Raw genomic sequence first — 26,712 nt, 5'->3', positions numbered from 1 at the left:
CATCCCTCTCTCTACCTTTATCTACCTCATAGTCCAGAAGTCATTCCTCTCATTACACTAATTATATTTCTTCTCCAGATTCCTTTTGTCGTATGGATTCCATGTAACCTAGCAATTTTTAGAATTTTGTGTGTGTTTTTTTAAATTTTGAATAGCACCTAACTTAATTCTGTTTTATAAGTAGTTGATTATAACCCTAGGTAGAGAGGCTCACTTCAAACACAAGCTCTTACACCCAGCTCCTGGTTAGCCCTTCACAAAAGTTGCCCTCCAAGGAACATTGCTCCCAGTGGTGAGATGGGGCTTTAGATGCTGCTGCCTTGGTGTCTGCAGAGAGAGGGAATGGTGTGCTGCCTCTAACCCTATCCACACATTCTCATCACTCTGCTTGGGCACAGCTGTAAAGGTACAGAGTTCAGTGCCATGCTCTTTATTGTACTTTTTCTCTTCAATTAGCTCAGAAGTGCCTAATTCTATTTAAATACTTTAAAATGACTACTTTCTATATTGGCCCAATAAATGTGTTTTCTGGTAAGAGCTTCTGGTATAAGGAGGACCTACAGATGTCCTCAAAAGACAGTTTTCAGTTGATTTGGAATAGGAATTTTTTTCTTTTAATTTGAATTTATTGAGCTGCAGATTGGGAGGAGCCCATGGGCTTTCCTACTCTCCTCTGTAGCTTCCCCTTCTGCTGATATAGTTTACTGCTCTCTTGAAGTCTGTGTAATCTACCCTATTTCCACATTTTTCGTTTTATTATTTTGTTCCTTAGAACTACCCTTTTTATATTTTCCAGCTTTCCATTTTCAAGAGAGAGCCCATATTTCCTTATATCTACATCTTATTCAAATGTGTTTCAGGAATGTTTAAAAAAGTTCCTTTATGTTTTAAAATATCTCTTTGTGCTTTAGCAAGTGGCATATCATTTCCTGCTTCAGTTTTGGCCTTAGTCTGACAAGCCAGCGCTGAAGGAGGGGTGAAAAGTTCACTCTCCGGAAGTGCCACTTAGGGCGGAATCACATGAGGAGGAACAGCCTCCGACTGGTGGGAATTCCCTGTGGATGTGTTTCTTGGAGAAGGCAGCACAGAGGGTCTTTTTCTCAGTTCTCCTTTATGTGCTTGAATTTTTAATGAGTGTGTGGCACTATTATCATTCCAGGAACTCACTATAATGCCCTTATTATTGCCTAGATCAGTGTTTTAAAATGGAAAGTCGTAACCCATTGATAGGTTATACAATCACCTTTATAAATAGAGACCAACATTTTTTAAAAAAGGAAATAGAAAATGTAAACAGTGCATTGTATAAAGTAAGAATGTATTGTTTTGTAAAACTTCTGTTTGATGTTGCATAAATGCAAGATAATAGAAATATGAATTTTCATAGGCCCTGGTTGTGTTTGTGCCTACGTGTTGGCTTCAGACCCTCCCTTTTATCCACAGTTCTGGTCATTCAGGAACCTAATTTTCAGAGTATATGCACTTGTCAGTGAATATGTTCTTATAAAATCTAGTTTCATATTTTGGAGTTATTGTACCTGCATTTTAACTTATGTGTGTTATATATCCTCTTTTGTTTTTATTTTCTCCACCCAGGATTATATTTTGAGGCCTATGAATATTGCTATATATACATCTACTCCATTGCATCCAACTGCTCATGGTCTGTTACAGTGTGCCTAGAACACAATTTACTTATATTCTCTGCCATGGAAGGACTTCCACATTGTCTCAGCACAAGCAAGGCTGCTGTGAACAACCTAGACATGCCCCCTTTTGGAAAATGCCGAAGGACATTTATTTAGGATCTAGACTGACAGCATTGCTGGGCCATAGAGCATATGCATACAGCTCAGATACTGTAAACAGTCTAATTTCAGAAGTCCTCTCAGATTACCGCCAGAAGGATTCACCAGTTCATACCCCTTCCCCCCCAGCAGTATGAGTGTTTATATACTACCTCTTGCTGATATTTGGCATTAAGTTTTCTAATTTTTCTCATTTCAGTCTAATGGGTATAAAATAATATTTTTTAGTTTTATTTTACTTTTATCTGACTACTGATGAATTTGGTCAGCTTTTTATATGCTTGCTGTCTTTTGAATATTTTTCTTCTGTAAATTCCCCTTCAAATTCATGGCATATTTGTCCACTGGAAGTGTATTTATTTATTTTTATTGATTTACAGAAGTTCTTTGAATACTCCGGATAGTCGCCAGATGGTTTTAGACAAATATTCTGTTAGCCTGTCACTTTTCTATTAACTTTGTCCATTATGTGTTTTTTTTGTGTGTGAACAGAAATCCTAATTTTTATGTAATTCAATTTATCAATATTTTACTCTGAGAGCTTTGTAAAATAAATTAGTTTCTGTCCCTCTGTTACAAAATTTATTTTTGATTATCTATTATATTAACATCTTTCTTATTTAGGTCTTTAATCCACCTGGAGACCATATGTGTATATGGTGGTAGGTAGCAATCCAGTTCTGTGTTTCCATGTGGTATTCTGTTTCCTCAACAAGTTGGTACCACCTTGTGCTCCATTGGTCTCTTCATTCTTTAGCCATAGTTCGTGCTATTTTGTTAATAAAGCTTGGTTGTGTATATCAATATCTAAGCAAAGTAAGTCCTTATTGGTTTTTATTTTCAAAAGTATATGTGAATTTTTATCTTTACACATGAATTTTGAAAAATTTATTAAGTTCCTCAAAATCCAACTGAAATTTTAACATGGGTTATATTAAATTTATAAATTAAAACAGAAAAACTAACATCTTTTTAGTAAGTTGTTCCATGCAGAAGCTTGCACTGTCTCTCCAGTTATTCTGTCATCTTCTATGATCCTTATTACAGTTTGAATTATTCTCCTTAGAGATATAGGTATTCTTGCTAACACTTGGAGTCAATAGAAGATGAAGATAAATAATACAAATAACCTAGAAAATTATTCTAAAATGGTTATAGAAGTTAAGGGTTTAGCAATTTGTTATAATAATAATATCCTTTGATCATGGGTAGTTGTGCAAGAAGGAATTTTAAGGAACCTTAGTTACCCCAACATACTTTAATAAGAAAATAGTCCCCAATGAGTAAATGACTCACTCGGGATTACAGAGGGAGACACTGAGAGAACCTTAAATTGAAATCAGGTTTCTAATTCCTAGTTCATTACTTTTGCCAACAATCCATGCCCATAATAGCCATTTATCCCTGACATCTTGACATTTAGTGTATTATTCCCCCTGGTCGAATGAATATTACAGTTGGCTTATGTATCCAGAGAAATCAGCTTCTTTTCTCACTGATGCTCAGAGAAAGAATGGTTGACCTGCAAAAGCCATATGACAGATAAAACACAACACAAAAAAAAGCCTTTGAGCAGTTTATTGTTTTCTTATTAATAATGGTGAGTTAGCACTTAGGTCCCTGCATTCTAGCTGTGGTTGATAGAGCCTTTCAAAATCAGCTACAGTGGTACTTGCACAAAATAATCGTCACACATTAGCATGTTAATGAAGTGTTAGGGTGTTAAGCATGGCTGGCACACCAGAGAAGGAGAGAAAGGATCTGTCTTCACTACTGCATCAGCCAGACTGCACAGTCAGTGGAGGCAGAGCTCAGGCTGAGTGGCAGGGCATTATTCACACTTGACATGCACTTTCTTCTTCTTTTCCGACGTGCACGTTGAAACTTGGGTTTTGCTGTCTTTAACCCATCTAACATTCCCCCAAGTAAGTTGGTTAGGCGACGTAAACGAGTGCTCTTCATTTTTTCAGACAGACAGACAGGCGGCAGAACTTACAAGGGAATAATGACAAGACTAAATCCTCTGTTTTAATGACATCAATTGAATAACATTAAAAAGTCAAAGCCCACATGCTTTCATAGCGTTTTAACTTGGCACATTTGAAACTAAATAACATGCCATTTGCTTTGAGTTTGTGTAGAAGGGCCATTGATTGAAAACCCTAAATTGTGTGTGTGTGTGTGTGTGTTTCTGGGGCTAGTCACAGTGGTGGTGGCAGAGAGAATTCTCGCATGTTTTCTGAAGGTTGGCAAGATGTCAGTCTGCTCTTTAGCCAATAGAGACAGAGTTCTCCCACGTAAGAAACCGTAGAAATGCTGCTGAATTGCCATATGGCCCAGTGATCCTAAAGCCACATGTTAGGGCTCAGCCTTTCTTCTGGACTTAGGTTTCTTATTCCCACCCACCTGTCAGGATTTCTTTACCCAGCTGTTCCCTGCCTACCGAGCTCCTTCCCTCCCTCCCCCCCACCCCCCCAATCAGCTCAACACATCTAAAACCCAGTTCATTGTCTTTGGCTAAAACCCAGGCTGGCTTCGGAGTCCTCTCTTTCTGGAAGCGTTAGAAGCACTCTCCCAGGCTGGTAGGCTTACCCCTCCCGGTCTCTGTCTACCAAGTCCCGATCACCATTGCTGTGTAGTGTCACTCGTGTTTGTGTCTTTTTCCATGCCTGCCACTCTCCCTTCGTGTAGGGCTAATCGCTCACATCTGCAGGCCTGGGCTTTTCTCACGGTGCTTTTATCAAACTGCCTTGCAAGTTCCCAGTTCAAAACTTCCCTGGCGTCGGATGTGACCATTTATTCTCCTTGAGCAGCTTACTTTACAACTTTTATGAATCTATTTTCTAATAACAGTAACAACTTGAAGAATTAGTTTGAAGATTAGGAGATAATAAATGCCAAGTGCCAAGCATAGTGTAATAGGTGCTCATCTTGTATTACCATCTGCCTTGGTTTCTTTCAATAGTGATTTATTTCTTTTCTAGACAAACAAGTTCTTTTTTTTTTTTTTAATTTGTCTGCCTTGATGGCCTTTGTGTTTTATACTTAGAACAATCACCCTAGGGGTAGTGAGTGTAAAGAAAGACCTGAGTAACCTTATAAAATTAACTTTTTCCCTTTGTTGTATCAAACAAACTTTCTTATGGCTGTCCCATTCCTAACCTTGAATTTCCTTCTTCCTTGCCCTCAAACCTGCCCGGGATGCACCTGCCTTATTCATTATGAGGACCTCAATACTTATTTATAATCCTACTTCAGGCTACTTAACCCAGCTTTTAGTGACTCCCTCCTTGCTAAATGCTGGTGCTCCTTCCCAGACTCATTCTCAATCTGTGTAGCCCAAAAAAGGCCTGCACCATCAGTCTGTCATTTTCTCCATTCAGTGGACAAATAGTAAGCATGTGATTTGTAAACTGTGAAGCTATCCCATTTCAGCTCCAGTGTATTAAATCAGAGTGGACATAGCACACTGGCCCAGCCCATGGTGTGGGGGGAAGACTCTGGTCTCCTTGTCTCCATGACCTCTTCTCCCAGCCCTAGGTTCACATTTTCCTGCCTCTGAACCTTCCTAGTCCGCCACTCTGGATATATTTCTCTGCTGCTGAGAAAAGTTCAGTGCTTTCCCATTTACTTTAGGATGAACGTGAACTTCTCAGCCTGACATTCAAGGCTTGCCCAACCTGGACTCCACCTAGTTTCCAATCATGATTCCTAACCAAATCACTCTGCCCAGCGTTACCCAGGCCCACCAGATGTGTTTGCATTGAAATATTTTCCTTTTCACAGCTATGTCTGTCTGGTATGACCCTTCTACTCCTTCATGCATTTCAAGACTGAGCTGTATTTCAGGGAATAATTCAAGTCCTGATGTGTGCGGAAGTACCTCCAACTCTTCAGATAAACTTCACCCTCCCTCCCCTTGAACTTCTCTTTCTTCTCTCTGTACCCTTCATTTGGTGGTAAATCCTGCTTCTCAAAGTGCCACTCATCTCACTGGACTTGAAAGCCCTTTGACTTGAAAGGAATCTGATTTTCTTCCTTTAAAAAACATGTCAATATTACCACTGTTCTCAGTTGTTGCGAAGATGATCATGATATTTGCCATTTCTCTAGCACTGTCTTTCACATATTGTGCTGTATGGTTTACATGTATTACCTCACTTAATTTTCCAATTACTCTGTGACATAAAACTTTACAAGGGAAAACAAATTTATTCAGTTAATAGTTGAGGGGGTCTAGTTTCAAAGGTCTGTCTGATTTGAAAGCTTGTGCTCTTTCCACTCTCCAGTATGGTGGCCCAACATTTTAGGTACTTGAAACTTTGCAATAGAGATCAGAAAAGGAGAATGAGATTTCTAATGTGATCTGAATACTGTGGAATGTGTTACCACTGAGAAAGGGTAGTAAAGATAGGGAAAGACTCAAAGCATGTCAGCAGGACTAATACAGCCACACATGAAATTCTTTTCTATGTAAAACCATTTTTCTTCTTGTTTCCCCATCAGAAGATGAATGGGCAGCCAGTTTAATTGGAAACATTGGCAAATAGATAAGACAATATCATTTGTAATATCTGAAATGTATTTTAGCCATTGGCTTTCAATTCCCTTAAACTTTTTTCACTAGAGATGTTTACAAGTAAGAAAATAATTGATTTTTGACTTTTTTTCTTCTATACTTTCTTGGGAACCAGCTTGCTTAGTGGAAGGAACTCAGCTTTACAGCAGGTCCATACAGTTTTAGGTTTATATTGAATATAAGCATAGAGGGACCTGAGTGTAGTTTCTAAATAATTTGTTGGGAAACTGAAGCAACTTTGTTTTGCCTTTTAACATCCAGCAGGTGATATATCATTCTTCCTTTTTTGTGTGCTTTTTACATTCTTCCATGTTTTCATCCAAATGATTGACCTAGGACAGTGGTCGGCAAACTCATTAGTCAACAGAGACAAATATCAACAGTACAACGATTGAAATTTCTTTTGAGAGCCAAAAACCGGCTTCTGCGCATGGGCCACGAAGTTTCAATCGCACTGTACGTGCGCGCCCCCACGTGGTATTTTGTAGAAGAGCCACACTCAAGGGGCCAAAGAGCAGCATGTGGCTCGCGAGCCGCAGTTTGCCGACCACTGACCTAGGACATTCACTTACATCCTATGGGGAAAAAAAATAAATAAAGGTTTAAAAAGGTTAACTATAACCTTAGTAAGGACAGTGGTTGGTATTAATTTTTGGGTACACATTATCATCCTATATAATAAAAGCCTAATATGCAAATTGTCAATTTGTGCGGGCAGTCGTTGGACCTGGAGTTCAACTGGGAGACAAGTTCGACTACTCACTATGATGTGCGCTGACCACTAGGGGACGGCGCGGAACATGGTGAGTGTCAGCAACTCACTGCAACCTCTCACCGGCTATCTGGGGCGGGGTGACTGGGACGGAGGTGTGGTGAAAATGCAGGGTGTCTTCCAAGCTCGTTCTTGCTCCTCCTGCTACCCTCCTCCAGGATGCCAGGGCTCGCACGACAGGGAAGCCCCTGTGCTCAGGTGCCCAATCAGTGTCTTCTGGGTGAGCGGGGCCACAGCCACCGGGACCGCAGGGGCCGGTTGGGCTCCCTGTGGGTTTGTGCAGGAGCCAGTCTGTGAGGCCGGCTGGGAGAGAGCATGCTGCCCGCCTGCCCTGGCCTGTGGCATCCAGCCATGCTCACCGCATCTCTGTGTGGGAACTTAGGTGCCGTGACTCAGGCGGAGGAGGGCTCGCGGAAGCCCAGGGGTCCAGGTGCTACCCAGGGCCCAGAGGTCAGCTGGGACCTGCCCTTCCACGCCAGACGCTCACCCTTCAATCGCTGGCCAGGCCTAGGGGACCACACCCATGCAGGAATTTTGTGCACTGGGCCTCTAGTCTATATATATAAAAGCCTAAGTCACTGGCCAACTGTTCGACTATTCAACTGTTCAACCACTAACTATGACATGGACTGACCACCAAGGGGAAGATGCTCAGCACACAGGCATGGAAACATGGAACAGACTAATGAATTGGAAGTGGGGAGGAGGGAGGGCAGGAAGAGATTAACCAAAGATCTTATATGCATACTAGAGGCCTGGTGCATGGATTCATGCACTGGTGGGGGTCCCTTGGCCTGGCCTGCGGGGATCGGGCCAAAACTGGCAGTCTGACATCCCCCGAGGGGTCCCAGATTGCAAGAGGGTGCAGGCCAGGCTGAGGGACCCACCAGGTGCAAGAATCTGTGCACCAGGCCTCTAGTTTATTATAGTTTAATTATTGATATCATCACCTTATGCACACCAGGTTCATTGAACCTCTGAGTGCTAAGTAAATATTGTTGTCAAATATTTTTTGGTTAACCCTCACCAGAAGATATTTTTTCCATTCATTTTGAGAGAGAGAGAGAGAGAGAGAGAGAGAAAGAGAGAGAGAGAGAGAGAGAGAGAGAAACATCGATGTGAGATACATCCATTGGTTGCCTCCCATACTTGCCCCTGACCTGCAGTAAGGGATGAACCTGCAACCCCAGATATGTGCCCTTGACTGGGGAATCGAACCTGCCACACTTCGGTGCACAAGCTGGCTCTAACCATTTAGCGACACTAGCCAGGGCTGATGTCAATGTTTGATGCAATGTTGTAGGACAGGAAGAGCATTGGAATATAATTTCTCTGATATTTGACACAGGCAGTTAATGCTCCTAGGGTCTAACTTCCAAAAAACAAAATCAGAGGTTGAGATGAGATGGTCTCTAAGGTCTCTTTGGCTTAACGTTTTTCAGTATCTATGACTTTGTGTTCACTTCTGCTTTCATTGATCTCTCCTCCAAAGGAAAACCTAGTGTCTGGCAACATCTGAGGGAATAGAAACAGTATGTTGGCAAGCATTGGAAAGACCATTGGGACGAAGGGGTTACTGTCTTCACTCTGTTAAAGATAGCAGTGTCTTGATTGTCAAGAAATGAACAAGATGCATGAAAGGGCCTCCTTGTTCTATATAATAAAAAGTTAGAAATCCCCCAAACCTGGATGATTGGATTCTACCCATCCAGATATGGCTAAGGAGTGGGTTGGAACCGAGCTGGTAACTGTCCCACAGATTTTATAATTTGAAGTAGTCAAAGACAATCTTATTATCATAATATGACTAATAAATAGACATTTGTTGTTTGTTTTCTATGTGCTGGGTCTTCCTTCCGGGATGACTTAGTGTTAAATCAGTATTATTATCCCCATTTTTGAGATGAGAAAACTGAGATTTAGGAGATGTGACTTCCCAGTGGTCACACAAAGACTGGTAGATCCACTGTCCAGTTGTGTCTAACGGTATTTGACCACTGATCCTGGGTTGTTTCCACTGGGCTCATTCCTATCAAGACCAGAGAATCTGCTGGAGTATGGTTTATAGGTTCAAGCTCTGCATGTGCTAAAACTCACTACCAGATCTCTTCCAGTGTTATGACTTAATTAAATGTTGAATAATAATGAAGGCACACTTCTCCTGGAAGTGTGAACACACTGTTTACACCTGACAAAATCAACTCACTGTTATGTCTATCAAGGCACAAGAATGCAAATTGCAAAGTGCTAGACAAAGGTCTTTTCTATCATCTTATTCTTAAAATCAGGGGCAAGTAATAACAATAGTGTGAAATGAATATTTTTTCAATTGTACTTTTCCTTCCTAAAATAATCATGGAGCAACCTGATAATCATTTTTACAATATTTCATTGCCTTTTTTTCCTTAGAAGATTTTAGTATTGTGTGAAAAAATACTGTAATTTATTTTTTTAAAAAATCATTATTTTATTTTAAAATATAGACACAACATTTTAGAATACAGACTTTTTAAAAGGTTGATGCCCCTATAATTTTTACCTTGGTTCCTAAAATAGCTGCTTCAGAAAGCCCATTACATATTTGGTCTGTTAAAACTAAATTGTAATTCCAGTTGCAAATTTATTTTTCTATTACATATTTTGAACCAAGACTCAAGCAATGACTTGTTTTCTACTGAGTGAGCCTTCTAGAGCTGTGCTGTCCACTAGGGAAATCACTATCCACATGAGGCTATGTCAATTTAACATAAAATATAACATTAAATAAAATTAAAAATTCAGTTCCTCAGTCAAAATAACTGCATTTCAAATACTTAATAGCTAGATATTCCTAGAGACTACTAGGTTGGAAAGTGTAGGTGCATAGCATTTCTGTCATCCCAAAAGTCCTATTGGACAGTGATGACCTAGAGTCCTTTTAATTTTTTTTAAATATTTTTATTTGTTTATGATAATTAAAAAGTAATACTAATTTTTAGAGCAGAGTTGGGTTCATAGCAAAACTTAGGTGCAGGGCTTGTGGGTGAGGTGGCTCCGCAAGCGGGTTCAGGCATCTGGGGCCAGCCACCACCTTGATCCTGCAGGAGGTGAGCAACTGCTTCATCAAGGAGACGCTTGCTCGTGCTCAAGTTTGAGAATGCGGCCGTTGGAAACAAACCAGAAGCAGTACAAGTAACATTTGCAGATTTTTTTTTTAGGTTACTACCTCATATTTTTTATTATATTTCTCAGCAAGCCACATGAAAAAAAAATTTTTTTATTTCTTTATTGATTAAGGTATTACATGTGTCCTTATCCCCCCATTACCCCCCTAAACCCACCCCCCCAACTCATGCCCTCACCACCCTGTTGTCTGTGTCCATTGGTTATAAACTGATGAACAAAAACAGATCCAGAGAGAGCAGCATCGAACATTTGCAGATTTTGATGGGGTCCTCTATCATATTTCAAATCCTAATGGAGACAAAAGCGATGGTCAGTATTTCTTTGAAATTCTACAAGGAACTTCAGGCACATGGTGCTGATGAGTTACTAAAGAGAGTGTATGGGAGCTTCTTGGTAAATCCAGAATCAGGATACAATGTCTCTTTGCTGTACGACCTTGAAAATCTGCTTTCATCCAAGGATTCCAGGTGCATCAGGCTGGCATGTTGAAATGAAATTGCTTTGTCTCTGTCTTTGAGAAATAGTTCCAGTTCCAAGAAGAGGGCAAGGAGGAGAGAACAGGGCAGTTATCCATTATAGGGATGATGAGACCATGTATGTGGAGTCTAAAAAGGACAGAGTCATGGTAGTCTTCAGCACAGTTTTTAAGGATGACGGCGATGTGGTCATTGGAAAGGTGTTCATGCAGGAATTCAAAGAAGGACACAGAGCCAGCCTTATGGCCCCACAGGTCCTCTTTAGCCTCTGGAGCTGAAAGACACCGATGCTGCTGTGGGTGACAACATTGGCTACATTACCTTCGTGCTGTTCCCTCGCCACACCAACGCCAGCGCTCCAGACAACACCATCAACTGATGCACACGTTCCGGGACCACCTGCACTACCACATTAAGTGCTCTCAGGCCTATATTCACACACGTATGCGGGCAAAAACATCCGACTTCCTCAAGGTGCTGAACTGCACACACCCAGATGCTGAGAAGAAAGAAATGAAAACAATCCCAGGGAAGATGTTTTCATCCCACTAACTCTTGGGAACAGGAAGAGGAAGTGGCTGGCAACTGAAGGCTGGAACACTTGCTACAGGGTAATTGTAGCTTTTAATGTTGCACCTCTTCAGGTTTTCAAAGGATTCCCCATTTTGGTTCCATTTTGTACACGTTTGAAAAATAATCTGCAGAAACAAGCTCTGCTTGCAAGGACTTGATAGTTCCCAAGAATTAAATTTAAAAAAAAAAAAGGAAAAAAATCCACTTGATCAACTTAATTCCTTTTCTTTATCTTCCCGCCCTCATGGCCCTTGCCTTCCACCCTCCTTCCAAGCTCTCTTGCTTTGCAATATGTTACTGGTAATGACTTGCAGGATAATGCAATCTTAACTTGTTTTCTCCTGAGTATTTGAGTTCAAAACTCCTGTATCTAAAGAAATACAGTTGCGATCATTAATAAAGAAAATCTTTCTGTCTTAAAAAAACAAACAAACAAAAAATACCCAAACAAACAAAAAAGAAAACTTAGGGGCAGGTATAGAGATTTCCTCTGCACCCTCTGCCCCACACATGCCCAGCCTCACCCATTCTCAACACTTAACATCACCCATAAGAGTGTGCCTTTGTTACAATCAATGAACCCACACTGACACATCATTATCCCCCAAAGGCCATAGTTTACATTATTAGTAATTCTAAGTGTTGGATGTTTTATGAGTTTGGACAAATGTATGATCATAGGTACCTATCATTATGGGGTAAAGAGTATTTTCACTGCCCTAAAAATCCTCTGCATTCCACCTTTTCTTCCCTCTCCACACCGCCAATCACTGGCAACCCAAAATCTTTTTACTGTTTCCATAGTTTTGTCTTGTCTTTTCCAGAATGTTACAGTGCTGAAATCATATAGTATGTAACCTTGGCAAATTAGCTTATTTCATTTAGTGATATGCATTTAAGTTTCCTCCATGTCTTTTCATGGCTTGACAGCTCATTTCTTTCTAGCCCTGAATAGTAATCCATTGTCTGGACATACCACAATTGCATTATCCATTTTCCTATAGAAGGACATCTTGGTTGCTTCCAGGTTTTAACAATTGAGTAAAGCTGCTGTAAACATCTGTGTGCAGTTTTTTTGTGTGGACATAAATTTTAAAACCCCTTTGGGTAAATGTTAATGAGCACCACTTCTGTACAGTAAAAGAAAGTTTAAGTGTATAAGAAACTGCCAAAATGTCTTCCAAAGTGGCTGGACCATTTTGCACTCCTACTAGCAATGGTTGAAAGTTTCTGTGCAATTGGTGGTTCTGGATTTTGGCCATTTTAATAGATGTGTAGTGTTAATTCATTGCTTTCATTTATATTTTCTTCATGACATATGATGTGGAGCATCTTTTCATATACTTATTTACTATCTGTTTATCTTCTTTGGTGAGGTGTCTTAATTTTTTAATCATTTTGTTTTCTTATTGTTGAGTTTAAGAGGTGGGGTTTGTTTATTTTTTTTTTTATTTTACTTTTTTTTGTATAACAATTCTTTCGGATAACAATTCTTTATTGGTTATGTCTTTTGCAATTTTTTTCTCCCAGTCTGTGGCTTGTCTTCTCATTCTCTTGACATTGTCTTTCATAGAGCAAATGTTTTTGAAGTCAAGCTTATTAATTATTTCTTTCATGGATTGTGCCTTTGGTGTTGTGCCTAAATATTTATCCCTACACCCAAGGTCACCTAGATTTTCTCCTATCTTATTATAGTTTTGCATTTTACATTTAGGTCTGTCATCCATTTTGAGTTAATTTTTGTGAAAGGTGTAAGATGTGTCTACATTTTTTTCTTTTTTGAATGTGGATGACCAGTTGTTCCAGCACCAACTGTTGAAAAGACTGTCTTTGTTTTACTAGTATTATATTGCCTTTTCTCCTTTGTCAAAGATCAGTTAACTATATTTATGAGGGTTTATTTCTGGATTCTCTATTCTGTTGCATTGATTTTTCTTTTCTTTTGCCAGTACCACACTGTCTTGATTACTGTAGCTTAATGGTAAGTCTTGAAGTGGGTAGTGATGATCCGCTTTTACTAATCTGTTTATTTGGATTAAGACAGCATGAATTAGGTTATTGCCATAAAAGGTAGCCAGATCTCAAAGCCAGTAGAGGTTCTGGTATGGGTAGTGTGCTTTGTAAACTCTGAGAGTTCTAATTCCACATAGAACTATGTATTATGTTGTTTGCTTTAATACATGTAATAACATTGGCCACTGTAATTTTACCTTGTTTCATAATTGGTATTCTAAATAACTATAATTTTATTAAATCATTGTGCTGCTGGTTTTGATAGATTGTATCTTTGGTGAGTGGACCTGGTAAGGAGCAGCCACAGACTCAAACTAATTTGGTGTAAAATCCTAACACAGAGAGACTTAAGTTACCGAACTACTTGTTTATGTTCATTTTGTAATCAAGAGATGGTCCTACAAAATTCACTCCTGAAGGCCGCATGGAGTTCAGCAGACTGTCTGGTGGCTGTCTGTCCAAGTTCCTTGAGGCAAAGAAAAGAGACAACAGGTCTTTGTTCTTTGACAGCTTGATTGAATGTATTCAGTCCTGAGTTTTGAATAATTTTTTTAACTAGACATATTTTGCACAGTGAATAAAATTTCTTTGCTATGAAATTTAATCCTTATAGTATCTTCAGAATAATTTGAACACTTGCCAGATCTTCATATCTACTGCCCAGGTCTGGGTAGGTGTCCAAATACCTTTACTATTTGAGAATAAAACTCTAATTTCTGATTTTTAATCCCTGGTAACAGCTAGGAAGTGTAGAAAACATGTGTTTAAAAAAAGATACAGAAGATTATTGGTTTTACTATTTCTCTTGATCTTGCTGTCTGCAAGCATACAATATTTGACCAATTTTCTCTAATTCTTCTGTTTCTCATTTATTGATTAACAAATAAAATAATGTATAAAAGTAATAGACAAATTGCCCAATTATCTCAATGGTAATATAAAAAAATGGCTGGACAAGCAGACCTCCAAGAGCTTATATGAAAAGAAACATGAACTTGGAGAACAACTTGTTTCAGTGCTGGTTGTTCTTTATAACATTTTGTGATCATAAACATCTTCACTTAAAATTATTTGCTATAGGTTAGCTTAATATGATACTTTTTGCTTTATTAAGGTATTGTTCTGATTTTGTTCTGTCCTTTTTTCCCCCCACCAGTCCCATGCATAGTATAAGGGAGAAGGAAATGTTACTCACCTCTAGTGCCCTAGCAACCCGCCTCCTTTCAGAAATCTGTATATGGAGAGGACTTAAAGCAGGAGTGAGTGGGTGTGTTGGTGCCTTCAGTGATGTAATCTTAGCTTACTGTGTTTGGCAGCTTACAAGGGTGTCAGCTGTTTATCATCCTTCCACATTCTATCCAATTCAAACTGGTCAGGTTAACCCTTAGAAAGCTTCCATAGTCAATGAAGAGTGCGAGGGAAAGAATTGATCCAGCATATGGCTTCACAATATTGGCTATCCTAAATGTTTTCTCTGCTTAAATCATAACCTCATCTCTTATGCGTGCCATGCTTGAAATTGTTTCTTTCAAAAGTGGCAAATTGTTTAGGTTGTATTTGTTTTATAATCAGGTTTGGTTTTAAGTAACTCAAATAATTTAGCTAATATAATTATTTCTATTCACCTTTGTGCATGGACCTGTGAGTGTGCGTGTGTGTGTGTGTGTGTGTGTGTGTGTGTGTGAATGATTTACGTAGACTTGGCCTGGCCGGTGTGCTCAGTGGTTGAGCATTGACCTATGAACTAGGAGGTCACAGTTCCATTCCAGGTCAGGGCGCATGCCTTGATGCCCAGTAGAGGGTGTGCAGGAGGCAGTCGATCGATGATTCTCTCTAATCATTGATGTTTCTATCTCTCTCCCTCTCCCTTACTCTCTGAAATAAAAATAAAATAAAATAGTACTTAGACTTGAATGGCAATTGAGCAATCTTTCTGGAATAAAAGGATAGAAAATGTTTATTTTGCTGTATGGTGGTCCTAATGTATTTACCTCATTTGAAGGCTCAGAACCAGAATATAAAAGCAGTGACACCAGATTTCAAAGTAGTAGTTGGCCCATGTTAAGCTGGAATGCTTTCTTATTGTAAGGCGTTTAGGAGTAAATGAAGAGAGAGGCAAGTACAATATTGACTATTTATTATTAAAATAATACTGTCAAAATTCTAGATGCTTCTCATTCTTCGTGAGAGGAAGCTGTGAGTACATCTGAAGGGAAAAAAAGGAGATCATGCAAAACTCGAAATCCTTTGTAATTAGTCCCTGCTTGGTATTATGGATTTTGGAGAAAACAGTATGTATTTGTATTTTTCATTTCTACTTAACTTGATTTTATAATCTTCCATATTTGGCCAACTACTTTCTGAGGACACATTGTACACATGTTCTGATGCTGTTTGAAGCCCCTTTGAGAGAAAAGAGTTGATTGAAAGCTTTCAGTTCTACTGAAGTGGGTGGCCAAAGAGCTGTGACCGAACAGCTGCCGTCCACCCATTGAACTTTTGTCATTTATGAATTATTTTCCATGCCATCTGGAGCAAGAATGGTGCCATGGTTTAGAGAAACTCTTTGTGGGGTGCATTCATATCCAGTGCTTATATAATTTGCTTATTACCACATTCTACTGAAGTTTTAAAATCTTTATTTGCTTGAAGGCTTAAGATGTAAATAAATATGAGTGATTTCTTTGAATGTCATATTAAAGACACTACCTCCACCCCTACCAACATTTTCCTCTCCCTCTCTCCCTTCCAATGACTACATCCTGCCTGCTTTCAGCTCCAGTGGAAAATACATTAATCCCAGAGTCTCCATGAGGTTTCCTGTTTGATGACATAATCAGAAAATCCTCCTCACATTGCCCTTGGGGTTGCTGCCTGGATGTTATGTTGTCGTGGTGGGCATAACTCAGCCATCAAAAAAAAAAAAAATCAGCACAGGTCATAAACTCAGAGCCTGAAATGCATTTATATCATGTTAAAAGAAATAAAGCTGTGGGCATGTCTGTAGCATTAGTAGGGAATTTCATTAATGTGCAGATTCTAGCTAGCATTGAATGCATTAGCTGGTGACTTCTATACATATGGCATTAGCTGGTACAATGCCACCAGCAGGAGGTATTTGAATGCTTCAGTGTAAGCTGTTAGACTACATTTTGTGGAAAAATACCACAAACTAGATTTTGGTAGTATTAATTTAAGTAAGATTCTCGTCCTCCCCACTATATGTATTTACCTTGTGAGTTTTGCCTTTGTTTGTTGACCAAAGGAAACTGGGACAAAGAAACATACTGGAAAGGGTAAGAAATAGAAGAAGGGGTTACATTTTAAAATGAAAAAGCAAGATGGCATCTAACATGTAAAATGGTTTGTAAAAGTTCTGAAGTTAAGATATTGTGGGGCAAAAAACTTTAGTAGCTGTGAATTAGTTGGATAAGGAGAAACTGTGTTATAAAAGTTGATCCAAGAATATGATATTTAGATGCCAAAGGGCATGTACAGCTTCTCAAGTTTAGAAATTATTGGCTTAGGCAATTGAACATATGCTCAAATATGGATTTTTCCTTCATGATGTGGAGAATATTTCATGGGTATTTTTTGTTGTTGTTTTGGTAGGCTGCCATAACCCTCCATTTGGTTGACTTGGATCTGGTACCTCCTGCCTTGAATCTTGGAAGTCCTGCTTGATTGGCATTTGATCAGGGTGAGAACTAAGAGCAGGCCCCTTGTCAGGATTTACAAGTTCTAGATGCAAGCTGCCTCCATGATTATTCCTCCTGTTGTTGTACTCTTATGTCTAGTTCAGGGGGTACTGGTAGGAGAAAGAAAAGATGTTTCCTGTTAGAGTTTCTTTGGAGGGAGTAAAAGAGGAAGAAGGGGCCTTTAGCCTTAGCCCCAATGAGTTGAAAGCCTGGGAAGATGCCACCATTTGTACCTTTTTGTATCAGAGATGTTATTAGGTTTTTCATATTATAACCTAAGCAACAATATACGTTTCACAGGTGCTACCCATGTAGTTGGGGAGTCAGAACTACATAACATTAAATTGAAAAAGAAATTATCTTCCTTTATGTCTATTGTGAATATTTTTGAATTTTATAAATCACTACTGATGAACTCTAAATCTTATAATTCTGGATTTCAGGTTCTGTGATTTGTTTTCTTATATAATGGCTGCATGTCCAAAACATGAGCATATAGTTCATTTAAACATCGTGTGGCATGTACAAGGATAATGGTTCCATCTACCCCTGCCAGGTGGAAAAGGATCTTCTAACACATCTGATGGGTGAATCACTTTTTATACTGATAACATCTCTTCCAAATGTCATCCTATTTGAGTACAATTAATGACAGAGATTCTACTACTTTCCTAAATCCATTTAGTTTTTGGATACCTCACATGCTTATATTGGTCAGAAATCTGTCAAGTTTCCATTTATGGCAACTTTGTACTGTACCCACTTAGTTAAACTAAAACTATAATTTGCAGAATCCCTTTCTCACACAATTCCCTTGTGTAGTCCTTGGTTAATTTTGGGCACAAGAGAAATGTGTGCAAGGTGTTGGAGGCAGAAGGGAAGTGCCAGCCAGTTTTCATGCTTTGAAGATCGGTGTAGGGAGCCAGGCGCTTTGCAGCTCACATGCATTATCATTTATCTCTGGGCCCCAGGGCAGGTGTGGGGCTGCACTTGGCTCTCCCCTCCTCCATCTCCTGTACATCTCTGTTGGCTTCTCCAGGTCCTGGACAAAGTGTGCAGATTTGCAGTAAAGGTACCTTTTCCACCTCGTTACCCATGATGTAGTTGGTTAGAGACATGTTTTCCTTTTTCATCTCCACGTTATATCCAGCTACTCTTCTCAATGGCCCACCTACTTGAACTATAGCAATTTCTGACCAAACAACAGACACAGCTCCTACAATTGGTATAAGAATTAATTCCTTTAATAAATTCCTTCACATATCACCCACAGTGATATACGTGACTTCCTTAACAAAATCTAATAAATTATTGGTCTATTTCTTCCCTCTCATGACATACATAGTCTAATATGTGACATATATTTGAAGATAGCTGTTGGTCTCTTTTCTTTCCTAGTCATTGTTGCCTTTTCTCTAATTTAACACCTATCATTTCTTCTAGTATTCTTGATATAATATGATTTCTTTCTCCTTCATCATTGCGATAAATGCTTTCTAGTTATCTTCTACCCCTCTTACAATTTACCCAAAATGTTGAATGCTGTTGCCCAGGTGGATTGTGACCAGCGGAGTGAAGGGGTAACTATAATTCTTTTTACTCTAGATATAAAATGGAACTTGGATTAGCAAATTTACCATTTCACAAATGTCACTGTGTTGAATGTTTCAGAATATCTATATGACAAAATGGTACCCATCTGGGACTCTATTCATGTCATTTCTCAAATATTTCCCCTCACTTCTGTTTGTCAAGGTCTGTTTGGATCCTGCATCTGTAGTTGTTTCTTGTCCCAGGCTTTGGTCAAAATGTGAAGTCAAAAAACTTGAGGCTATATCCCAGCTCTACTATTTTCTAGCTTTGTTATTTGAAATGAGTAAATTAACTACACTATCTCAGTTTCCTCATTTGTGAAATGGAAAATAAAATGTTTAAACTCCCTCATTGAATAGTTATGAAGGTAGGAGTAATAGTGTCTATGGGTGTTGGGATAAAAAAATAATGCAGTCTTAAAATATGATAAATATTCCTCCATAGGCTTGGTTAAAAAATGGTGAAGCAACAGGACCAAACACAAAATATCTCTAGGGAACTTCCACAGAATGGCAATTATTTGATGTTGATGCCAATTGATTCAAATGTTTAGTGTAACCAAGTGCCCTAGCATTCAACCCATATTTTTACATTTTTTTGCATTGGCATGAGAACCTTTGTTAGGTTTCTTACTCAAGTTCAAGTATATTTTGTCCAGCGAATATCCCTGATCTGCCAGCCTACTAGCCTTGTCAGAGAAAGAAATTAGGTTTGTCTTGTCTCTGTGGAACCCACACTGTGTGCCAGGATTGTCGCTTTCCTTTCTGGGTTTTTACAACCATTCTTTGAACAGTTTGCCCAGAGTGTTTTCCAGGATCAGCACTAAATGCACTGGTGGTGTGTGATACTGACATTCTCTTTGTGTTTTTCTTTCCTTTCCTTTTCCTCATCTCCAGTCTGCTGGCACAAATTCTCTTTCTACCTCAGTATTTACAAGAGGGAAATTCAAGAGCAATCAACTTTTTGTTTGAGTCCAGGTTGCAGTCACATTGGCTTATCTCATCTTTGCTGAGGTGGTGGTAGATCCCAAGCAGCCGTGAGCTGCGCTTACTATTGTTAAGAATAGTTAAAATCCATGTAATTGGAAGACCTTAGAAACATATGCCTAAATATTATAAATGCATTTAAAAATCCAGTGTTGCTTACAGTTCCTTTATGAAAACAAAATCAACAACACAAAAAGCCAATATACATATCATTAAGGATATTTTAATAATACAATTTTATTGCTAAAAAACAGCTCTTGTTTTTTTATTTTAAGTGAAGAAGAGCATAATAGAAGCCCATTACATGAATTTTTTACTTTGCCCTGTTAGTTTAATATGGTCATGGACAAAGGATAAAATGATTTGCTCTTATGGTTTTGTTCAAAGCAATAATACTAATAAAACTGGCTATTAAGCAACTATTATATTCTATGCTATGTATTAGACATTTTACATTTATTACCTCATTCAGTACAATTACTCTGCAAAGTAGGGGTTTACCAATTTTGGAAATGAGAAAACTGAGACTCAGACAATTTTAGGAAAATGCTTAATAAGTGCCAAAGTGGAATTTGAATCATCTGATTCCAGAGTTGCAGGTTTTTCCATTACACCACAGTGTAACTTTGAGTGACATTTTCCATGAGTTTTTTCTTATTTAATATTATGATGACTGAGCTGAATGGCCTTTAACTTGGGCCATGGCAGTGGGAATTGTTTTAATAAAGCTGTTATATTAATAAGTTGAGTGATTGTTGAGTTGGACTGCTTTATACATTTTAGATGAAAAACATTTACCAGTGCAAAAAGAGCTGCCTTTTTCAATTGCTGGTCATAAGTAGAGATTTTGCTTTATTTATTACAAATCAATTAATGGTCCTTTCCTCTAACACCCCATCAATCAGTCCCTTGACATTGCTATTGATAAGGATACCTCACCAAAAGAAATCAATCGTCCTTTGTCATTTTGACAGGAATTAGCCATAAAGCTGAATTAATCCAGAATGCAATAGAGAATTACCTGCGGGCTACGGCCAAAACCTAATTTTGTAAAATCAAAATTGTCATAAGGAATTTCACAATCAATGATAACAAAAAGGCTTTGCCCCTTGATCCCATTGTAAGGCTTAATTTGCCTCTCCAACATGAGTTGGAACTACTTTTGTTTTTTCATTTGACCACTCCGGTCTCATTGCCAGATGCCGTGGAAAGGCTTGAGATAGTGTGTGCTCTGTTTCCCAAGGCTTGGTTGGAATTTAAACCATTTTAATAGGGGACTGTATAAGAAAACCTAATGTAATGCCTGAAAAATGTACAGTTGCAGATATGCATGAGGCTGCTTTCTGGCTCTGCCACAAGGTTTATGTCACAGTGGTCCAAAGGAGAGTTTTCATTAACACAGGCTCACCAGAGGAATGTTTGAACCTGTACGAGCACAGTCTAACCAGAGCTCCATGCATACAATATTACCAATAGCATGTTGGAACGCCGCAAACTCAGAAGCTGCATCTTTGGAATCTTGTTGGAAAGGGTGATTGCAAACATGTGAGTAGTGACCATGATTATTTCCAAAATTAGAGTATGGTATTTCCATAGTACTTATGGAAATTTATTTTTAAAGAAGTTTAAAGATTAGATATTTAGAATCCTCTCTACTTAGCTGTGTGATATAAAGTATTTAGGAAACATTTGTGTTTCTCCTAATCCATGTTTATCCCAAGGTTGAAAATTTAAAACATGTTTAGCCTCTTTGAGGATATTGCCTAGCTTTTTTTTTTTTTTTTTTTTTAATATATGTAGGTCAAATCCTTTATTAGAAACTTATCCAAATAAGGTTTACTTCTGAATCCTGGTGTTTAGATAGCTTTGGGGAAACTGTATTTAATGAAATGACAGTACTTACAGTAAGACAGCAAGCCTAGAGTGTTGTTTTTTCACTTAAAGAAAATATTTTAAAGTTACCATCATTTTTAGAAATATAAAATTGGTTTTGCATGCTTGTATGTCCTCTGATGTATTTGGAAACCTTTCCAAAAAAGCTTTACATTTTTATAGTATATAACCTTTATATAAATCTTTTTTAAAAATTACATTTATTGGGGTGACATCTATATATATAAAAGGCTAATATGCAAAAGTGTCCCCTAAGGAGTTTGACCGGGAGACCGGGAATTCGATTTCTCGCTATGATGTGCGTTGACCACCAGGGGGTGGTGCAGAACGAAGGAAGGCCCCAGATGGCAGCTGGCAGCCAGGGAAAGGAGGCCCCAGCCAGGAGCCGAAAGGCCCTGATCAGCTCTGACCACTGGCCAGGCCTAGGGACTCTACCAGTGCATGAATTTTGTGCACTGGTCCTCTAGTTGATTAATAAGATCATATAGGTTTCAAATGCACATTTCTATGACACGTGATCTGTATATTGCATGGTGTGCCCACCACCCAAAGTCAAATAATCTTCCATCACTATATATATGGCCCCCTTTACCCTTTATTATCCTCCTCTATATAAACCTTGATGTTAGTCTCTTTTTCTGGCTATTTCTTAAAGAAACCTCAAATACTGGTTCAGTTCAATTTGCTGTAGGATAAGTTTTAAGATAATTTGTTGATCTCTTGTTATTACCCCGTACGTGACACCTAGAGGTAGAGTAAGGGATTCGTATTTGTTTTAGAAATTGTATGATTTGTTTAAAAGTGGTGTAGTTCTAAGATATGATTATACTGTCTTCAGCTTCTTTTAGTCAGTGCTTTGGTTAAAAAGGATACTTGTGTCCATGAAAAGAAATACCCTGTCTATTTTCTATAAGTAGTAGTCAATCTTTCACCTAATTAAAAAAAAAAAATTGTTTTCAGCTTGCTTCTACTTACTTAAGCAATCCTATAAGTGACTGGTATTTTGAATCAACATAGTGACGGTGAATGCAACTATATTAAACTAGAGGCCTAATGCACGAAATTTGTGCAAGAGTAGGCCTTCCTTCCCCCGGCTGCTGGCACCGGCTTCCCTCTGGCACCCAGGACCCAGGCTTCCCTCGCAGCCCAGGCTTCATCTGTAAGGTCGTCTGGAAGGATGTCTGGTCTAATTAGCATATTACACTTTTATTATTATAGATTATGCTATTATTAACATTATTTTAATTCCAAATGTGAGACCAAATGCTGAGTCATCAAATAAGTCTCTGTAATTTAAAAGGAATAGAAATCATACAAGATATGTTCTCTGACAACAGCAAAATTAAATTAGTAGTTAATAATAAAAAGCCTTCTAGAAAATTCCTCCACGTTTGGAAATTGAACAACACACTTTTAAATAACCCATTGGCCAAAGCAGAATATATTTTGAAATGATAATAAACCATACCAAATATATCAAAGTCTCTGGAAGATGCTGCCAAAGCAATATTTAGAGGGAAATTCATTGCCTTAAATGGTTCTTTTGGGGAATAAACTAAAGTTGTAAAAACATACAAATATAGTTGGTAAAACTATTAAGAAATTTAAAACAAAAATCAAAAGAGTGGTTACCAGGAGGGATGAGGATTGTGATCTGGGAAGAATCCACAGAGGGACTACAGATGTTCAATTTATTTAACTAAAGTGCACTATAGGTGTCTATTATGGGGTGAATTGTATTCCCCCCCATATTTATGTTGAAGTCCCAACCATTAGTACCTCATAATGTGATGATATTTTGGAAATAAGATCTTTATATGGATGATTGAGTTAAAATGGGGCCTTTAGAGTAGGTCCTGATCCAATCTGGTGTCCTTACAAGAAGAGGAAATTTGGACACACTAACGGTATTCAGTGACACACAAGCACAGAAGGAAGAACACCTGAAAGAAGTAGCTAGACAGTGGTCCTCTACAAGTCCAGGAGAGATGCCTCATAAGAACCTAATCCTGCAGGCACATTAATCTTGATCTTCCAGTCTCCAGAACCGTGAGAAAATTAATTTCTTTTATTTACAACACCCTGTCTGTGGTACTTTGTTATGGCAGTCCTGGCCGACCAATATTTTTAAAATATGTTTTATTGATTCTAAAGAGAGAGGAATGGGAAGGGAGAGAGAGAGAGAGAAACATTGATCTGCTGCCTTTTGCACATCCCCTAATGTGGTTTGAGTCCACATCCTTGGCATGTGCCCTGATCCGGAATCAAACTGGAGACCTTTTGGTGCATGGGATGACACTCAAGCAACTGAGCGACCCCGGCCAGGGCTATAGTGTCCATAGTTTAAAAAGTTTTTTTATTACACTTGTCTTCAATATTTTTGTATCTAATTATTTATAAATAAATTGTAAATGAATAAATGGATGATATATTCAACCCAAAGGTTGCATTTCTGTGTCAGAGCATGCTAATATCATTTTCAGAACCCTAGTTTTAATGTTTAAACTTACAGGAGTAGCTATGTGTAAATATTTAAAATGTGACAACATTGTCACTTGTGGTAATTTTACATCTCTCAAAGTTGTGAGCTAAATGAGAAAATCTAAAGCCCTAATGACACATGCCAGTGCAACGCACATTAGCTGTACAACACACATTAGCTGTGTTATTACTAGTGCTGCTGCAGTTTATTTTTTATTTACTTATTGCAGTTTAGCTTTCTTGAGAGGTGTAGGATCCAAAATGAATCTCACACAGTAGACCTTGTGAAAAGGTTAGTGAGTTAAATTTGAGAATATAGCTATTTCCTATTAGCCCGAGGTTAAAACATTTTGGAGAGAGATTGTGAGTGTCCTCTTGGGGATGGACTGTTCTGCCTCCACCTCCATCACGGTCTCTGCCTCCAGCTACAGATAATGAGAGACAAATTTCTCCTTTCAGGGCTGCTTTTGCCTTTAGGACCACACTGGTACTTTTCCCAGGGAAGTTAAGAAAGGAAAAGAAGGGAGAGGCTGGTGCTGTTGAGTTACTTAGATCTAAGTTTATGGGCCTGAGTGGCACATAGGGTACTGTGTGTGTGTGTGTGTGTGTGTGTGTGTGTGTGTGTGTGTATACCCATGTATGTGCATACTTAATATCAGGCATATATAAATTGGCATTTTGGGGGGAATGACATTAATAGTCAAAATGCTATTGATTGAGAGATGAAAAGAATTGCATGTGGAATGTACTGTTATTAAAGAGCAATTGGGATTAAGCAACATTTTTCTAGAAATTTGTAAATAAATCTATCTTCTTCCTCCTTCCTCCCTTTCTCTCTCTCCCCATCCTCATGCCTGAGATACTAGAGTTAAAAATGTACTATTTGGATTAAAGACACTGTGGCCTCTTCCAAGAATTTATTTTTATATGCTGAACATCTCGGAAAGTAAGACCTCACTCCACATGAGGAAACTATTCATCATATTGCTTTCCCATATGGTAGCCGGACTGAAAGTAAGGATGGGGAGTAGATCTGGAGAGGTGGCCATAGGCTGAGCTCAGGAGTCCTCTGTCCAGAGCATACACCCTCAGGGACTTCACTTCACTTCTCTCCATAGTATCTGAACTTTGTGTTTTCATTTTGATAATAGTAAACTGAAGTAAACACATTCTGAATCATCTGAATGGTAATGTTACAACAACATCTTCCCAGAAAACTTCAGCACCTGTGTTTACGTTTGTGCCGGCCCATAAGTAGTAGTCTTTGTTTCTGGCTAATAATTGATTTATAAATGAAGAATTTCTACCCAGTTTAGGCTGGGTGACACCCTTTTCTGGTATAGGTTAGAGAAAACGTGGCGAGAGAATTGAGCCATCCTTCTGCCCTAGTAATGTAAGCACCCTTTTGTCAAAGGAATCTTGTTTGTAGCATGAGTGCCATAGTCAGGCAGCAAGTGACACATTTGTTGTAGCCAAACCTCCTCTAGCACATGCAATTCATATTGTTAAATTGTGTTTTATAGCATTTTTTGAAATTTTCTTATACATTTACTTTGGCATTTTAGTTGTATAGGGCTTAGAAGCTTAAGGAGTTTGTGAGTGGTGTACATATTTTGAAGATCTAATAGAATATTTTAGGTCATTTCTGGGAGTATGTGGAAACTTTTGTAGATTACTCAGATTTAAGAAATGCTGGCCTGGTGTGTAGCAGAAAACATCAGAATGAGTGCTGGAGTGAGGGGTGAGGGAGGCATGGGAAGAGAGGGGGCGGTGAGAATGAGAACTTTGATGGTTGGGGATGAAGAGGCTATGGTAAGCTCTTTTGTAGGTGTCCTGGATGAATAAAAGGAACGTAGAACAGGATTTTAGTAGGTTCTCCCCAAAATTTGATCGAAGTCACAATTTGGCCCGTGGTAGACACTGTGCGGGAATTGTTAAATGATGGAAGAGCTATCTCAAAATAATTTGACATCTCTCTCCTGGATTATTTCAAAACAAATGCATTTCTAAAGAGATTTATTATGAAAATTGAGGTCAATGATTTCTATAAAGAAAGGTGAAGTGGTGTCAGATCCTTTCCATTTAGCTACTGGCAGGTCCACAGGCCAAATGTGGGGTCTTACACTTGCATGGGGAGCAAATGGAATCAGCAACAGTTAGATAGGAGGGCAGAGGGGCCACCAGATAGTGTGACTCCCACAGCCCATGTATTTGGTAGAGTCTTGTGCTAATGCTGAATTCCTGTGTTTACACTGCTGTTGAGATAAAGCAATTTTATTTTTATATTCTTTTTAGTTCTTCATTAACTAATCTCACTTTTAGTTGGATTCAGAGATGAACCAGCTTTCTATCAATTTCTGAGAAAGGGATTGTGTCCCCAGGTTCTCCTGTGGTTCACACATATTTGCAGGAAAGGAACTTGAGATAAATGTTCTTATCATCTTTTAATTTAATATAAGTATAACCCTGTCTAAATAAAAATGCCAATGTTTTTAAAAATAAACACAGGTTAGAAAGTTAACATAGTGCTGATTATCTCTATGAAATATTACTACATAAAAATAACAATGACAGCAGGAAGTAAAGCATGGTTTCCGGGCTTTTTTGGCATATTAGTACCCTAAGCAAACACGTATCCTGCAAAACTAAGGCATTTTTATTATACTAGAATTATA

General features: G+C 38.5%; 1 protein-coding gene and 1 pseudogene across 4 annotated transcripts in view; both read left to right on the top strand.

Moving 5' to 3' along the window:
- LOC308241863 (uncharacterized protein) overlaps nucleotides 1-26,712 on the top strand; it is a 305,025-nt gene that overhangs the window by 259,087 nt on the left and 19,226 nt on the right. The window contains exon 5 of one of the 3 annotated variants that reach the window (XM_080655524.1): nucleotides 1,597-1,709. The exons of the other annotated variants lie outside the window; for them this stretch is intronic. The gene's annotated coding sequence lies outside the window, so the exon portion shown is untranslated. Of the gene's footprint in view, nucleotides 1-1,596; nucleotides 1,710-26,712 lie in introns of those variants that run through there. 3 annotated transcript variants of the gene reach the window in all.
- LOC308241121 (actin-related protein 2/3 complex subunit 2-like) lies at nucleotides 7,188-11,352 on the top strand (annotated as a pseudogene). Its single transcript has 3 exons — nucleotides 7,188-7,379; nucleotides 10,243-10,343; nucleotides 10,580-11,352. The product of its transcript is annotated as an actin-related protein 2/3 complex subunit 2-like (transcript).

The sequence above is a fragment of the Plecotus auritus genome (assembly GCF_963455305.1).
Source record: "Plecotus auritus genome assembly, chromosome: 2".
Lineage (NCBI taxonomy): Eukaryota > Metazoa > Chordata > Mammalia > Chiroptera > Vespertilionidae > Plecotus > Plecotus auritus.
This window is presented reverse-complemented; position numbering and strand designations above follow the sequence as displayed.